Source organism: Mauremys mutica, chromosome 2, assembly GCF_020497125.1.
Source record: "Mauremys mutica isolate MM-2020 ecotype Southern chromosome 2, ASM2049712v1, whole genome shotgun sequence".
NCBI classification, from domain to species: Eukaryota; Metazoa; Chordata; order Testudines; family Geoemydidae; genus Mauremys; species Mauremys mutica.
In genome coordinates this window covers 138,812,150-138,830,703 of record NC_059073.1, presented here as the reverse complement: position 1 = coordinate 138,830,703, position 18,554 = coordinate 138,812,150, and the positions used below count along the sequence as shown (strand labels likewise).

Genomic DNA, 18,554 nt, shown 5'->3' with positions numbered 1-18,554 from the left:
GCTCACTTGCTTCGTACTTTTAATTATTAAAAGGTGACCTGAAAATGCTTTTCCTCTGCCAAGCCCTTCATTCAGGTTCCAGGGTCTTGCCTGCAGCCATTGATAATATCAATGACACCTACAGCACAGAGGAGACTCAGGCTCCTTTACACAGACTTGCTATAGGTGTCAGTGATGTCAGCAGCTTGAGGAGAAGGAAACAGAAAAAAAAATACAGCAAGAGAGAAAGCCGAAATCAGATCATGGGCCCAATCCTGCAACACACAGAGCAACCTCCCTGGGTTTGGAGTGAAAGATGCCCAGGATCAGGCCCTACTTAAAGAATAAACTGATTTTCAGGTATTTTGTGGTAAACTCTGTTTATTTATACCCAATTCCACACAAATGTATATACCTACTGAAACAATTTTCAAAAACTTTAATTATTCTTATAATAAACTGGTCAGAATGATTCTCCATTGAAACAAAAAAACTTTTACGTTGCAACAGTGCATAGGGCAGGCTATCCGCTAGTTAATAGACAATCATCATTTATCAGATCAGCTATAAAAAAAACTTCATGCACAATTTTGAGACGTAAGTGGAATTCAGCTGGTGCATAGGCCTCATGCTGGCCCCCATCCTGGGGTGAACTGCATCCTTAACAGGACTTTCAAAGCTGATCTTCAACTGCAAAGTACATACTTGGCGCTTTGCACTGCTCTGGTGATTTCAGCTCAATCATCCAATAAAGGAACAAAACCACATCATTAATGTAACTCACCAAACATGGCACAAGCTGCAAATACCTATAATGGACTCATGAAGATGTGAGAACCGAGAGTTATTTTAAAAAATAAGTTCAACTGGCAACTGTATCTGAGAATTCAGGGATCAAAAAAAATAAATGAAATTTAAATGAAATAAGCTAATTGTGGCAAATTATTTTTTTAGCTCTACTTTGTAGCCCCAATGCACTCAGTGCCAATGCTTATTAATAATAATGAAAGCTAACTGGCTCCAAATGAGATAAGAATCTTATTTTGTTGATTTCACAGAGTGTATTTAGGTTACACTTGATAATATAGTGACTAACTGCACCACAAATCCAGTGTAATTACACTGTTGTCATGCTTTTTTGATGAGTGGTAATTACCACTCATTCATTTAACTGGAAGGTTAATTGTATTACTATACTACTTGTTATTACCCCCTTTGCTTTCATTTTTAATACATGTAGAACTTGAACATGGGTTCATTAACTACATTGTATTTACACTTAATTCGCTCTCAGCAACATGGTTAACGTAGCTACGTAGTAATTACATGCATCAAAACTCAGACCAACAGTGTAACTACACTGTAACTACAGTGTGCTTGCAACCATTGTACTGTAAAGAGCAATCATTTATTTAAGGCTAGTGAGTGGTCAACTAAGTGTCTTGGAGGAAGGAAATTTCTGATTGGACACAGAAGAAATACACCGCATGGGTAGCGAAGGTGGAAGGTACCCTCACTACTATACCTGAAACATCTTCTAGAAACACCACATTTAGGGGTGAAAACATGGCCCATTCAGTCCAAGGTCTCCAATAAGCGTTACCTGTAGTGGTCATTTTCTGATGTAGATGTGCATCTACTAGGAACTAGGCTGACCCCCATCAACACATCTCACACTTGCCAATGACCAGCCATCTGCTAGTGGCAACTTTTGCATAATGTGGATGAGATTTTTTTTTTTAAAATAGCTCATGATTCTGGGTGCTCAGGTTGAGACACACTAAAGCAGCCTGATTTTCAGCCAATGGGTGCTCAGCTCCTTCTGGAGAGAAGGCTCTTTGAAGCACCCAAAATTCAATAGTAACTTTTGAAAATCTTGGCCCATGGTCTTGGCTGGATTCAAACAGGTGATGGAAAAAGATTTTATAACACCCTAAACAAAGCCTTTGAACTGCCCAGTGCCTCCACCTTGGTTACCTCCACTGTAGGATTGCAGTGTAGCTCATATTTAAGTAAGTACACAGCTAGTAGATATCTGGTATGGCTACACAGGCCAAATCGTGTTCAGATTCTTCATTGTCTAGGAATCAATGGGTCTTCTCCTTTGAATAAGGTGAGCAGGTTCTGGCTTCATGGTGAAGAACGAGACCACCAGCTGTGCATGTTCTGTTTAAATATTCAGCCATTCTTTCAGTGGAAGATTCATCTGCCATGTCCCTTGGTGCTCTCCAGTCTAATTATTCAAGACCATTTTTTCCCCCTCCGATTGTCTATTGTTTTTAAAGTGACAGCACACAGCTCAGTCTAAATAATGAAAACCACAAGATAGGCTCAGTTGCAAATCATCACTGCATTAGGTGGCATTTGCAACTCCCACCCCATACTTCTGCAGAGCACTGGATGAGAGAGAATGGTCTCAAGCCTACATTACAGAATCGTCTCACAGACAGCTTTTGCTCTCCAGTGGACAGTGCTTTAATCCCCCTGAAGACAAAAATGAAATACCCTGTTGGCTCTTGTGACAGAGCACCTTGGAAGATGTACATGCCTGAGCAAAGGTGTTCTTGTTATGCTCTTGCAGGGGGAAACTATATAGTTCATGTTTTCAATTCCCAAGTCTACACCACTATACGTAGCATCTATATAGCATCTATCATCCAAACACATGTGTGCTTTAAAAAACAAGCTCAAACCATAATAAATAATACCACTTACGTAGTACCTTTCATCCACAGATCTCAAAGCATTTCACAAAGGTGGGTCAGTATCATCCCTATTCTACAGTTGGGAAATTGAGGCACAGGTGTGTTTAGTGACTTGCCCAAGTTCACACAGCCCATCAGTGATAGAGGCAGGAATGCAAACCAAATACCCTGACTCCAGTCATTAGACAACAGTCCCATGCAACAAACAATGCTACATGCATGATGGAAAGTAGGGGGAAATACCCATAAGGAAATGTATTCCAGCTGCAAACTTCCAAAGAGGTTTTCAAGTAAGAGAAGACAACACCTTGACAGTGTCTATTTAAACAAAGGAAGCACTTTGTACATGTATCAGACAGTTCTCCATAGAGTTCAAGGCAGCAAAGGTCGCCAGATCCTGTACCTTTAAATAAAGTAACTAAGACAACGTGAAAGCACCTAAACCAAAGACTGCCGTTGAAATGAGAATGGAAATCTCTGTATGTAGCTGTCTGTTGCCATCTAGTGGATAACAACTAAACGTGCCAAAGTCAGAGCACTACCGGTTCGGAGTCCCCTTCTGGATAAAATTCTGTAAGCTTTTCAAGAGGATTACCTCCCAGCTACTGTCCTGTCACATTATTAACTGCCTGTTGTTTGTTTTAAAGATAAAGAGGATTTTTCTTATTGACTAAAAAAAAACTAGTTAAAGAGGAGCGTGGATCAAAATTAGTGTTTCTTTAATTAATTTAAAAGATAAAATGGGGGGTGCGGGATATATTCTACTGCCAAATGGTAAACAAAGGATTTGCTTTGCAACTGCATGCATCAAACACTGCTGTCAAGGGTGCAACCTCTAACTGAACAGTTTAAAATGGCATTAAATTAACATGGATTAAAAACCCAGCTACAAATCTGTTTTTGTCCTTGTCAGTGGCAATTCAAGTTGCCTTCTGGTTCTTACTCTCCCATTAGAGTTTACTCGGGGATGAAAGCGATTAGGGTAATTTATGCAATGCCAAGTGCTGGGACTCTCAACTAGTTCTGTAAAACAGGACGTGTGCATGTCTGCCAGCCCATTTCAAGTCACCAACATGCAAGAGGGAGTGCTGCCTGATAGCTAAGCAGGGGACAATGACTGACGGCTGCGGAGACTGATCCCTGGGACCATGTATCACTTCGTCTCTCTGGGCCTCATTTTCTCCATCTGTAAAATGGAGATAATAATCCTGACTTTGCTTTGTAAGTCACTTGGAGTGCATCGATGCAGCAGCTGGATGGGTAATAGCCAGCTTGAGTCGATGTACACATGCTAGCTTTGATTGAGCTAGCACACTAAAAAGCAGTGCAGCCGTGGTGGCCTGGACAGCCACGTGAGCTAGCTTTCCAAATACAGCCCTGTCCAAGACCCTAGGTATGTACTCAGGCAGCTGGCCCTTCTTGCTCCCCACACCCCTGTGGCTACATGCTATTTTTAGTGCTCCAGCTCAGTCAAAACTGGCACATGCACATCTACCCTAGCTGGAAATTGCACCTTCAGCTGCACTGTAGACATCTCCCGCTTGCAGATCTCCAGATGAAGAGCACTGTGTGGAAGTTACTCTCATCATCACTCTCTTAAGCAAGTCACTTAGGGGGCAAATTTTCTAGAACAGCTTCTATTTTTGGATGCCTACCCGAAGTCAATGGGAGTTGAAGGTGCTCGGCACCTGCAGAGAGACTAGTGGGGCCCGATTTTTAAGTTCAGCAATCGACAGCTCTAATTTAGGACCCTAAATCAATCCAGCTGGATTTTCACTAGTACCCAGTTCATGGGTGAATAATGGGAGCTGCCAGGTGTTGGCAAAGCTGGACCTAGGCACCTAAGGGTTTGTCTACGCAAAGAGAAGAGTCACAAGAATGATTAACAACGAGGAGTCCTTAGACAACCCACCTTATAGTGATAAACTCTAGGATCTCAAGCTATTTAGCTTAACAAAGAGAAAGTTAAGGGACAGCTTGATGACAGTCTAGAAGTATCTATGTGGGGAACAAATATTTGATAACGGGCTCTTCAATCTAGCAGAGAAAGGTCTAACAATCCAATGGCTGGAAGTTGAAGCTAGATTGGCTGTCTGTGCGCTCCCCACTGATGTGCTCTAACGCACATCAGCAGGGTACACGTGGACAGTTAGACCACAGCAAGACTCATGTCCAAGCTTACTGCAAACTAACCGTTCATGCAGATGAGGCCTACGTCTGGACACCCCAGAGCACAGGTATTAGAAATTGGAGCCATTTTTGAAAGTGTTGGTCTTATCCATGTCCCAGTCTGGAGAAGGTGGCTGGGCTTTTCAAAAGTAGCCCAAGGCAGTTAGGTGTCCAACTCCCCAAATCCTAGCCGATAGCACCAGCTAAAGGGTGTTTGGGAGACCTATCTTGCATTTGTACCCACAGATGTGCAAAATAGCTTGACCATTACTATGTTGCATACTCCCTTTCCTGCTGTGTTATCCAGAGAATTAGCAAGTTGTGAATGCATGGTACAACAACAGTTATAGAAAGGACTCCCGTCAACATGACCAGCCGAGCTTTATTCCACAAGGCACTGAGCATGCACAAATCCTATAGACTTCCTAAGGAGGGTTGGTCTTGGATGCTGTTGATTGTCCTTTAAACCTAATGCTGATTAAGTAAATTAATGTCCAATAGACAATATTTAAGGAGCAGGGAAAACATTTCCCATTACATTATATCCCCAGGCCAGGGAGATAATCATTTTCTACCCTCCTCGGGAGGCCAATTCACCATTAAATTACAACTAACTAGTTTGGGATCATGTGCTTTACTACTCCAACCTGGTAGCTAAAATATCTATATTATTAGACCGCAAAGTGGAACAAGAATGGTTCTGAACAACGTAGGACAGGTTCAAAAAAGGATTACCTTTTGCCCATTTTTGGAGTGAATGAAGCCTAAGAATGGATCAGATTGGAATAGCCTTGCTCACAGAGTTATACCTCATGCCACGAGTAGCCCCATTGACTTCCATGAGACTGCTAACAAAGTAAGACACTGCACAGCAATAAAAAGAAGCTGGCCCTTATTTACCTTTGTTCTTCTGAGTTCTGGCCAGGATCAGTCTTTTTGACTATCAGGAAGTATCTGGAGAAGTACAAACCAACAGCTAGAGCACTGGACTGGGAGTGAGGAGACAGAGTTCTATACTTTGCTCTGCCACTGACCTGCTGTCTGACCTTGTGCATATCCCATCACCTCTCTGTCTCTCCGTTTTCCCTCCTAGCCTTTGGCTCGTCATGCCCAGTTAGATGGTAAGCTCTTTGGCAGAGCTGGCTGGCTGCTCTGTAAACAAATCATAATTTTGGTTTAAACCCAAAATTTAAAAAAATGTCCTGACATTTTCGGTGAACTAAAAAAGTAACCAAAAAAAAACCAAAAAAACCCATTCATTTCAGTTCAAACAAAGCATTTCATTTGAGCTATTTTAACCTTTATTTTTAAAAAAATGAAACTTGAGGTCAATTTCAAAAACAAAAATATGGTTGTGAATTTAAAAAAAAAATAAAAAAGTTGAATTTTAAAAAATTCAGAAAAATTTTGCGGCAGGGTACAACTGAAAAAAATTCAATTCAAATTTGTAAAATGTTTTGGTCAACCCAAATCTGCATTTTTTGCACCCCCGCCCCTCTCCCCCCAAAAGGGTTTGTCTGAAAATGTTTGCCCAGCTCTAATATTTGGCAAAGGGACTCTCTGTTACTAGAAGTCCACACCAGGCCTACCTCAATGATGTCCTAACCTCAGCAGGGACTGTAGGTGGTACTGTAACACAAATAAGTAATCATAACTATCCAGAGTCAAATCCATTCCTCTTTCACCTGATGGCACATGCTTGGTGACTCTCTCTGATGGGAAAGATTGGACCAACGGCTCTTTGCTGATTAGTCGGCTACCCAAGAGTTTGTGGGCACTTGGTTTGTTATGTCTGGAGGGGTTTCTGAGATTCTTTCAGAGACCACGTAGCTCTGCTGCTCTTGTACTCATGAGCTAACTCACAGGTATCTTTAGAGAACGGACAATTCTGTAACAACACATCCTTGGGGGAATTTTCTTCTCACCCCAGATAATGCCTAGTCTGTGCCCTGAACCATGAGTGGAGATATCCCTTGTATGTTTTCATCCTAGCTAATGCAGTTGCAGTTCATATTCTTATAATACAAATAGGGGACAAATCCTCAGCTGGTATAAATTGGAGTACTCCATAAACTTTAGCCCACAAAAGCTTACACCCAAATAAATTTGTTAGGCCTGGTCAACACTGAGGATGGGAGAGGGGGCAGGGAAAAATCGATCTAAGTTACGCAACTTCAGCTACATGAATAATGTAGCTGAAGAAGTCAACGTACTTAGATCGACTTACCGTGGTGTCTTCACTGCGGTGAGTCAACTGTGCTGCTCCCCCGTCGACTCTGCCTGCACCTCTTGCTGAGCTCGAGTATAAAAGTCGACAGGAGAGCGCTCAGGGGTCGATTTATCGTGTCTAGACTGGACGTGATAAATTGACCCCCACTGGATTGATCGCTGCCCGCCGATCCGGCCAGTAGTGTAGACATACCCTTATTCTCTAAGGTGCCACAAGGACTCCTCGTTGTTTCAACTGAGCTATGTCAATTTACATCAGCTGAGGATCAGGCCCATACATCTCTAATCCAGTTCTTAAACCTACTCAGCTCACAGCTTCGCTAACATCTTGTGGCAATGAATTCCATGGGTGAATGACGCACATGCTGGAAAACACCAGAAATTTCATCAGAAAACTACCATGACAAGATTTCCAGCTCAGTTTTGCAGATGTTCTGGTAAGCGTACAAACTTTGGGGTGCTTATCCAAACCTAAGCTGAATTCCAAACCTTTTGAGGACCTGCTCCATTGCTGTTCTTCAAACTTGTATCCAATCTGCAATGCTAGACATTTAAAGATGTGAAGGGGTTGGAGGGGAGAGGGTGATGAATCCAGCCAGCAATATTTTTTCTGTTTTGTATCATTTAAAAAACTAGCATTAAAGGACTGAAAGGAGCTCACCCGACATTTTTTAATGTACTGTAATTTCTCAGGAAAACACTTTGTGAAAAGTGAGCAATATATCGTGGTGCATAAGTATGCGACCATAGCTTCCCCCACCATGCAAAACATCTGTGACCTTGCACAAAGGTCATCCCTGCAGTAGTGTTTCTCTTTACTTTTAAAGAAATGTCAGGCCATTTTTTATACAAGACTTATGACAGGGTGCTGTTTATTGTATCACAAAGCCACTATAACTCCAGCGCAAGGAAACTGCTATTATTTGGAGAGTATATATCTTTCTGACTAGCCGTAAAGATGAAAATTAAGAAGGGTCTTTTTGCCCAGAGTATAAGTCAGAGTCTCCCTTAACAATTCCAACATCATCTCTGTAGTTCAGAGGTTCTCAAACTGGGGGTCGGGACCCCTCAGAGGGTTGTGAGGTTATTACATGGGGGGTCGCAAGCTGTCAGCCTCCACCCCAAACCCCGCGTTGCCTCCGGCATTTATAATGGTGGTAAATATATTAAAAAGTGTTTTTAATTTATAAAGGGGGGGGGGGTGTCACACTCAGAGACTTGCTGTGTGAAAGGGGTCACCAGCACAAAAGTTTGAGAATCCCTGCTGTTGAAAAAACAATCATTACTAGCGCCCTGGTCAAGCTAATTAAGGATACTGGGCTTAACGGAGTTAGTGTGCATCTCCCACTGAAATCAATGTGAACTGACACCTAACCCTTAGAAATCCCTTCCTTAAGTGAATAGAAATGGATCAAAACCAAACTGCCAAACAAAATTGGAGGATTGGGCCAAAAGAAATCAGACGAGGTTCAACAAGGACAAGTGCAGAGTCCTGCACTTAGGACGGAAGAATCCCATTCACTGCTACAGACTAGCGACCGAATGGCTAGGCAGCAGTTCTGCAGAAAAAGACCTAGGGGTTGCAGTGGACGAGAAGCTGGATATGAGTCAGCAGTGTGCCCTTGTTGCCAAGAAGGCTAATGGCATATTGGGCTGCGTTAGTAGGAGCATTGCCAGCAGATCGAGGGAAGTGATTATTCCCCTCTATTCGGCACTGGTGAGGCCACATCTGGAGTATTGTGTCCATTTTTGCGTGCCCCCACCCACTACAGAAAGGATGTGGACAAATTGGAGAGAGTCCAGTGGAAGGCAACAAAAATGATCAGGGGGCTGGGGCACATGACTTACGAGGAGAGGCTAAGGGAACTGGTCTTATTTAGTCTGCAGAAGAGAAGAGTGAGGGGGGATTTGATAGCCACCTTCAACTACCTGAAGGGGGGTTCCAAAGAGGATGGAGCTCAGCTGTTCTCAGTGGTGGCAGATGACCGAACAAGGAGTAATGGTCTCAAGTTGCAGTGGGGGAGGTCTAGGCTGGATATTAGGAAAAACTTTTTCACTAGGAGGGTGGTGAAGCACTGGAATGGGTTACCTAGGGAGGTGGTGGAATCTCCTTCCTTAGAGGTTTTTAAGGTCAGGCTTGACAAAGCCCTGGCTGGGATGATTTAGTTGGAGTTGGTCCTGCTTTGAGCAGGGGGTTGGACTAGACCTCCTGAGGTCTCTTCCAACCCTAATCTTCTATGTTCCATAACCAGTCACACCACTCCTGTGAACTTCCAGAGTCTTGGAGTTTGAATGCAGATCTGAATTTCCTGACTCTCCACTCATGACTATATTGGGCAAAAACCAAACCCCCAGATTCGAAACCCCTGCCCTCCAAGCTCACATGGTGAAATATCAGATCCTGGAATAACATTTTAAAGTTATCTCAGATCCAAACACCCCCAAACTATGGACTTGAGCCATTGACTTTAATGGACTTTTCAGTTGGAAGGTGGGTGTTGAAATGTGGATCTAGATGTGGATTTTGTAGCTAATGACAACACAATATAGTAGAATGTGCCTTTTAGGTGAAGCTGGTCTCATCACTGGTGTTTCATAAGCCCTTGGTTTTGTTTGAATTTTGGGTTCAGACCCCAAAACCACAAGTAAGGACTCAGATCAACCTGTCAAGGGTCAGGTTAAAAAAAAATAAAAATCACATATCCACAAATCCACACTGGTTTTAGCTGCAGAAGGAAGCCCAACACCTCCTAATCTAACACCAAAGAGCCCCAGGACCAAGATTAGGGTTTGTAACAAAACCAGCTGAAAACTCCAGTGTTCCAATCATTTTACCAATGGTTTAACTGAGCCACGCACAAGGGAAGTGACTCAGCCATTTAGGATGGGATCTTCACACAGTGTCACTCTTGGTCTAAGTCAATGGGAGTTTTGTTATGAATTTCAGTGGGAATTGAGTCAGGCTAATGCCACGTGCTTTTGAAAAGCTCACCCTTAATTCCTTGCTGCATCATTTCAGCTTTTCTCTAGGACAGGGATACTCAGACTGCGGCTTGTGAGCTGCAAGTGGCTCTTTAATGGATCTCCTGCGGCTCTTTAAAGCAAATGATATTAAAACACTGTGAGATTTAATTATTAACAATCTAGATTATTAGCCAATCAGGATGTTTCTACTATGTTATTAAACAATTAAGTTACCAACTTGCACTGTGATTAACATATAGATATCTATTATTCTCACAGCAAATAACTAAATATTACCCCCATCATACTGTTTTAATATGGATCACTTGCTGATGACCTGTTCTGTTCATTCCTTCTGGGGCACCTGGCATTGGCCACTGTTGGTAGATAGGACACTGGGCTAGATGGACCTTTGGTCTGACCCAGTGTGGCCGTTCTTACGTTCCTAATAGTACTATAGGAAATGAAACAATGAATTCACACAACTGTGGCTCTTTGGATGATGCTGATTGCTAATTTGGCTCCTGACCCACTGAGGTCAGAGTATCACTGTTCTAGGAGCTGTCTTGGACTGAATACTGGCTCTCAGAGACATCTAAAAAGCACTAAAGCCTCAAGTTGCTACAGCAGGGTATGTCGTTGCTTACTCTGCACAGCAACAGGTCTGTTCAGAGTTGTTAAAACAGCATATAGCACTAATAAGCAACATCACTTTCAATCACTAGCGTCATTCATCCAAAGATCTCAAACACTAGTGAATTAGGATCCAATCCCTACCCGCCTTCATCCCTCAGGAATCACTTCAACAGTGTGTGACATACAGTGTGCTTGCGGGACTGTGGAAACCGTCCTCTGAACGGCTCTTCAGAGCTGCTCGTCACATGCTTTACAAAAGCAGTTAGGATTGTCATTCCCATTTGTAAAATGGGGAAACTTGGGCATATAGAAGTTAAACAACCTGCCTGAGGTCACAGAGCCAGAGGTAGAACCCAGGCACTAAGATAGCCAGGCCCATGCTTTAACCATTAGACAACACTTCCTCTAGCAGAGCACAGATGTACAAACGTGACAGCTGTACCGCTGTCCTCTCCAGTCCACTCCTAAGCTTAGCTGCACTCTCCTGAGGTAGATACACCATTAAACAGGGTCATCATACAGACATCTAGCAATGCTTTAAATAAAAGGCACAGTAATAATAAATAAATAATAAAAAAAACCTGCCAATCACCATAAGAAAAAGTGTCCACTGGGAAATTAACAATTGCCCTCCATGGACTACCTAGCATATGCCAACTGCAACCAAAGGTTCTGGTTTCATTTAAAAACACTGAAAGTTAAATTATAGCTCTTAAAAAAAATGCAAAAAGTGTATATGCAACAATTCAAACCAAAATGGCTTAATAGACCCTGACCATAGGCTCTACCACATGTACCAGAAAGGCCAATGCAAGCTATTTCAATCAGCCACAAAGCCACTAAATAGCAATTGCCCAGCTGTAATAATTCAAACAGGAGAAAACTGTGGTTCAAAAGAAATGGTGACATTTCTCTGATTGCTCAATTTGCTCTCATCTTGCATTTCATTTGCCCAAGCTTCAAAGCAAATGGACCTTGTGGGCTAGATTTCAATAAGCTCAGGACATTGGATCCCTGGCGGGCACTGAGCACTTCTGAAAATCTGGCCACAATGGGAACTGCGTTAAACCTTAAAAATAAAAATCTGGCTTCTTATTTAGGTGCCTAAATGGTTGCTGAGCTCTTTGGAAAAATCTAGCCCCACATTTCTAATGGACACCCTAATGCAAGATATGCGACTACATAATGAGGGAAGACTTCCCCCCAACATTTTTAAGGTTCCCGATTCAGCAAAGCACATATGAACATGCTTAAGTCCATTCCCAGACACCAAAGAACTTAACATAAACATGTGCTTAAATGCTTTGCTGCAGCAGTTCTCAAACTGTAGCAACCTGAGGACCCTCATTTTGAGTTAAAATTTTTCACAGATTCCCAAGCCAGTCCCCCTCTTGGCCCCACCCCAAATCCACCCCTTCCCCCAAAGCCCCACCTGACCTCTTCCCAGCCCCACTCCACCCCACCTCCTCTCTGAGCTTGTCCCATCCCCGCTCCTTCCCCGCCCTCCCAGCACCTCCTGCACGCCGCAGAACAGCTATTCTACAGCATGCATGAGGCACTGGGAGGGAGGGGGTGGAGTTGATCAGCAGGGCCAGCAGCCCTGGACATGACTTGTGGACACCCCCATCCCGAACACCCTCACGGACCCCAGTTTGAGAAACCCTACTTTGCTAAATTGAGGCCTAAAACGCTTTTCATAATCTGAAAATGACACATTTTGTCCAATTCTAAATGTGTTGAGCGATCATAACAACACTTTGCTCTTCTCTTGTTCCCTTCACCCAACGTTCTCTAAGAGCAATGCTCACAAACATCAACTATGAGTATGTCTCCACTGCATGGGGTGTGACTGCAGTGTAAGTAGACATCCTGAACTAGCTTGTATCTAGCTAGCTTGGTACTGAGCTGTGGCAGACAGGGCTTCACTACAGGCTACTGTTCCAAGTGACTACCCAGGGTTCTGGGCAGGCTTGTACAGCCAGCCCATACAAAAGCACATGCTGCCACAGCTTCTCCACTCTGGTACCTGAGCTAGCTAGGGTACGTCTACACCAGTGATTACAGTATCGACACACCCTATACTTCACAAGCCCGGCCCGCATCGAGTGTGGAAGTAATAAATCAGGATAACTTCATCCGCCACCGTTGTGGAACACAGCAGCAGTTTAATAGCACGCAACTACGCTACAAAGCCATCTCAGCCCATTCCACCTTCCCTCCTATTGCTTGGCACACACTCTGGTTGCATATAGTTTCAAATTAGGCCTTCGCTCCTGAAGCTGGTTCCACACAGAGGTCGGTGCAGGATTGGGCCCTTCGATAGGATCCTTTTGGGAGCAGGAACCGCATACACTTAGGTTGCCTGGATGGCACTTAGCAAAGAAGGTCCCCGTCCTGCCAAGAGCCTTTGGGCACTATTCTAATCAGATAGTAGAACAATACCGTATGCATTTGAAACTGCTGGGTGGGGGCATATTTAGATATGTAGATTGTAATTACTTGAGCTGGAATTTAGCCAGGACACAAAGGTTACCCTTGCCAAAAGTGCCATGGGATGTCTATAGAGCACAGCTAGTTAGGATCTCCATTTTATTTTTCAATTTAAAAAGCTGGCTCTCCCTTGCAGCAGAATGCTCCTCAGTACTGGTTCAGTATTGACTAGGGATGGCAGAAAAACATAAAGCATTTTCCGTGACAAGTTTAAAAGGAAATGGGGGTGGGGAATGAAGGATTTTTGTTCCTTCCAAATTTTTCCATGGTATTTTCCCCATTTTTCATCATGAAAAAATATTTCCATTTGATAGGAACCTTTTGGAGGGAGGGTGTGAGGGGGGCTGGTTTCCATCCTCCTCCTTTTCCCTGTCCCCCACGACTTTTGGAAAAGGGAGGAACGCAAAGATGTTTTATTTCGATTACATTCAAAGCAAAGCAACATATCGACTAAACATTCCAATAATTTGAAAAGCCATTTTTTCATCCAAAAAACCTTTTCAATGAAAATGTGACGACCAGCCCTCATATAGATTCTGGAGGAAGAACACCATCTAGTAAATCAGCACCATTCCCCAGAATGGTTAGGTGCTGCTTTGTGGTCTCCAACCCTACCATGGATCCTTCCAGATCTTATGGAGAAGCGTTACTAAGATGCACAGGGGAATGGAGAACCTTTCTTATGTTATGAGAGGACACTAAAGGAACTTGGCTTGTTTAGCATAGCAAGACAAAGGCGGAGGGCGATCTAATAGCTCTCTACGGCTGCTGATGGCCTGTGATATACAGAAGATTAGACTAGATGATCTGGTGGTTCCTTGTAGCCTTAAACTCTATGACTCTAAATACAATAAGGACTAAACACCAGAGAGGAAGAAGAGTTGTTTAAGCTCGAGGACAATATTGGCACAAGAACAAACTAGCCACAGATAAACTTTGGTTGGACATTAGAAGATTTCTAACCATCTTAGGAGTGAGGTTCTCGAAGAGTCTCCCAATGGGAGTAGTAGAAGGAAACAAATAACTAGTTTTAAGCTTGAGTGTGATACGTTTATGAAGGGGATCGCATGATCTGCGTTAGCAGGGACTGGACTCAATGACCCAGGAGGTCCCTTCCAGTCCTATGTTATCTTGTGAGATCCAATTGGATCACAGCTTGAGGTGGCATAGCTACAGGAATCCTGAAAAAAGCCAGTGCTCTGTGCAATACAGTTGAACTCGCAGCCTTAAACGTTACCTACCTTAAACCTCCATCACGGGCAGCAAACTGTGGAACGCATAAGCTCTATGGAGCTCTCTAACGGATGGTGTGGGAGCATCCACGTGGATGGATGGGAGTCGAATATTTACTGGGCACTGGAGTGCCATCGAGTTGGGGTCCCTGCTTAAAAAAGAGAGAAAAAAAAGTGATTTAATGCAGCTTACTTTAAATAAAGTAAGAACAGGGTCGGTGACACTATAACAACAAATTTCAGTGCAACCATTGTTCCCCAAGGTTCTTCCTCACTGGTGGCTTTTCTGCTGCTCTCTCATCAGCAAGTAGCAGATGATGTCTACAGGAATCCTGCGCTTCAAGTATAAGTAAAGCCTCTGTCTTGCAACTGGATCCACATGGGTGGGCCCTTGCATCTGTGTGGAGCCCTATTAACTTCAGGGGAGCAATAAGCCAGGCAAAGATTCCACCCCCACATACCCAATGGCAGAATCAGGCACTTAGAATTACCCAGGATCTGGATTCTTGTGAAGGTCACTAATGCTGGTTGAACAGAACAAAGCAGAGATGAGATCCAAGTTCAAATATAACATGCTAACATGGTGCGGAATAAACAGACAGGGAAATTTCAGGGGCTACCAAGGATGCATTACTATCACAGATGGGTGCAAGTTTGTAACATGTATAAGCCTCGGAACTAGGAAAAAAGTTTTAATTCTTAGAAGCCTTGGACAAATCCTTATTAAAAAATAATCATATCCATTAATTGCATGGGTTCTAAGTGGCCTCGTTGGACTCCAGGCTGGAGTAGTTACTTAAGAAAGATCCAGAGTTAACTTCAGACACTGCACAATAACACAGGACCTTAAAAGAAATTAAAAAAACTTCATCCAATTTTTTTTCCAAATTAAATCAGGAACATTCATAATTAGTTCTTACACCAGAGATATCTAGTGGGAAATGAAAGAACTGAAAGAGCCATAAGCTGCCTTCGCCCTTTCATTAATATTTGCTCCCAAATGCAGGTCAAATAAATCTAACTCACAGTTTGAAATGAGTAGCTTTAAAACTGATGTATTACTTCCTGTTCGGATTTATGCCACCCATTTTGGATAATTACTCCCAGTGCTTTCCCCCTATCGTATTGAAAGCTTCTTCATGAGAACTGAGCAAAGCTGGGTTCCTGGAGATCTCTTCTGCTTTGAATAACTTACCCCCGCCACCTCCCACACAAAGATTATTTCTACCTTTGCAATTTAAATCATTTGGATCTGCACAGGCAGATACCTTGCACTCATTTATATTTGTTATTCTGTGTATTACAGGAGAAGCTCAAGGCCCCAACCATGACAGGGCTGCATTGTGCTAGGCACTGTACAAACACCTGAGAGACAGTCCCTGCCCCATGTCTAAGGCCTTGATCCACAAAGACTTATGCACATGCTTGATGTTATGCTCTGTGAGTAAGCTCACGTGCAAGGCCCTGATCCTGCAAAGATTTATGCATCTGCTTAACTATATGCCCTTAAATATATGCCAGTAGAGTATTTATGCTCACAGCATCCCCGATAGGGGAGTGCTGTTATCTACACTTTACAGATGGGGATCTGAGGCACAGAGAGGCTAAGCCCAGACGCTCAAAGGTATTTAGACATCAATGGGATTTAGGTGCTTAAACACCTTTGAGGGTCTAGGCCTAAGTAACTTGCTCAAGGTCACATAGGAAATATGTGGCAGAGCAGGGCATTGAACCCAAATCTCCCAAGGCTTAGGCTGGTGCCCCAGCCATTGGACAGTCTTTCCTGCCTCTTTCTTCCCAATAGATAGGAAACAGAGAGGGGCCCACAGCAAAACACTGGATCCAAACACCCCCACATTTCAGAACCAAACTCTGGGCTTGGCTATTGCTCTACATTGAGACCATTTCCAAACATTCCCAAAGGCTGGATCTGGAATTTGTATCTGGCCCCCGAGCCACATCATGGACTAAGCTGAACCCACAGATCCAAATTCAGGAGAAGTTTGAATTCAGACTTCATGAGGGACTCAAGTCTTTTTCCTATAGATTCCAAGGGAGAGCAAGAATCTCAGGGATTTAATTGTTGGTATAACAAAGAGGCAAGCCATTAAGGAGAGATTAGAAGAAAGGGGAGCAAACCATCATCCATCTAGAACAGTGTTTTTTCAAAGTTTGGGTCACAACCCAGTACTGGGCACAGCATGTAATGCACTGGGTCGCCTTGCTCAGCATCCAGGTACCCTTGCTCAGCATCCAGGTACCCTAGCGGCTCTGGTCAGCATTGCTGACTGAGACGTTAAGAGTCCCGTCAGCGGTGCTACCCACCTAAGGCAGGCTAGTCCCCACCTGTCCTGACACTGCACTGTGCCTCGGAAGCGGACAGCAGTGGGTCCGGCTTCTAGGCAGTGGGGCCACAGGGCTCCACGCTGCCCTTGCCCTGAGTACCAGCTCTGCACTCCCAGCCAATGGGAGCGGGGGATAGGGGTGGTGCCTGAGGGTGGGGGCCACTTCTGGGGCACAGTGTGGTCCATGGTGCCAGGACAGGCGGGAAGCCAGTGGGAGGTAGGCCTGCATGCCAATCCCCTACCCCAGCCTTGAGCCCCCCACAACCCCTCACCTCCAGCCCCATCCCACAGCCTGCACCCCCAGCCCAGACTCCCTCCTGCACCCCAACCCCTTGCCCCAGCCCTGAGCCCCCCCTGCACCCCAACCTCCTCATCCCTGGCCCCACCCCAGAGCCTGCACCCCCAGCCCAGATCCCTGACCCCTCCCACATCCTGAACCCCTCATTCTCAGCCCCACCCTGCATCCCAACCCTCTGCCCCAGCCCTGAGCCCCTCCCACACCCCAAACCCCTCATCCCCAGCTCTGTTGGGTCACAGGCATCAACAATTTTCTTCAACTGGGTTCCCAGAAAAAAAAAAGTTTGAAAACCACTGATCTAGAGCACCCATGTAGCCAAGGTGGGTCTAGCTAACACTATACCAGTGTCTCCCATAATGGTGAATAAATATTCCCAGAAGAGCATAAATTAAACTGCTTTATAAAAGATATTTGTTTGCACAGAAAATCAAAGGAGGACTTACCCTTGCTACCATCTGGCAGAAAGAAGCAAGTAACTGGCTCCCACCCTAGCATAACCAGCCCATACACTAAACTTGTAAGGGAGTGTTAAGCTAACTCAGCTGTTTTGGATTTGGGCATTAGGAGAGCTGTGTCTGCTTTGGAGGCTAGGTAGTCAGAAGAGATCTTTTTAAGAGTCAAAGGTTATAGCCGTGAGCACTAGAGCAAGTATTTGTGTTAAAGAGCATTCAGAGGAGTTGCGGCATGAATTTCACAAGGAGGAGCTGAGACACAGGAAGGTTAGGTGTGGCAATGCTATCAAGCCTTCTGCTACTTGGGGAACCCAGGGTCATGGAATCCCATCTCACTAAGCACAGGCTGAAATGCTAATGGTACATTTGCTGCCAGTGGTCAGAATGTCACAGTTTGGAGTAGGAATTACTTTGTGCTGCAGGGATAATTTGACCTCCTATCACCTGCTTTACCATAGCCCAGAGTGAAGCATGCTGCAGGTTCCTCCTGCAAAATCTCCATCCATAAGTCCCTTACCTCCTTCCACACTCACAACCATTCTAGGCATCTTCCTTATTTCTTCCACCTTCCTTGCTGTGGAATTAATTGCCTCAGTCTGACACGGGGAGGAGCCTGGGGAGAGAGTCATAAGCTAGCTTTTCTCCCTGAGATCTAAGTACAGAGTCTAGATTTGCTTGAATCAGCCCTGGGGAGGAGACTAGTAATCAGGTAATTTAGAAGCTGAAATCTAAGGCACCTGAGTCTGGACTGCAGCCCTAGAAGATTCAGATGTTTGTTCATAGATTCATAGACTAAGGTCAGAAGAGACCATTATGGTCATCTAGTCTGACCACCTGCATAATGCAGGCCACAGAATCTCACCCACCCACTCCTGTAACAAACCCCTAACCTATGTCTGAGTTACTGAAGTCCTCAAATCATGGTTTAAAGACCTCAAGGTGCAGAGAATCCTCCGGCAAGTGACCCGTGCCCCATGCTGCAGAGCAAGGTGGAAAACCTCCAGGGCCTCATATCTGTTGTTCAGATACGTCTTTATTTTCCTTTTGCTCTGTTC

The 18,554-nt window shown here is 44.2% G+C and overlaps 1 long non-coding RNA gene across 2 annotated transcripts in view; it reads right to left on the bottom strand.

Moving 5' to 3' along the window:
* LOC123363573 overlaps positions 1-18,151 on the bottom strand; it is a 125,697-nt gene extending 107,546 nt beyond the window's left edge. The window contains exons 1-2 of one of the 2 annotated variants that reach the window (XR_006576813.1): positions 18,017-18,151; positions 14,414-14,556 (exon numbers count right to left, since the gene is read on the bottom strand). This is a non-coding gene — a long non-coding RNA (uncharacterized LOC123363573). The remainder of the gene's footprint in view (positions 1-14,413; positions 14,557-18,016) is intronic. The other variant, XR_006576814.1, reaches the window with a different exon arrangement.
* Between the last annotated feature and the right edge of the window lie 403 nt (positions 18,152-18,554).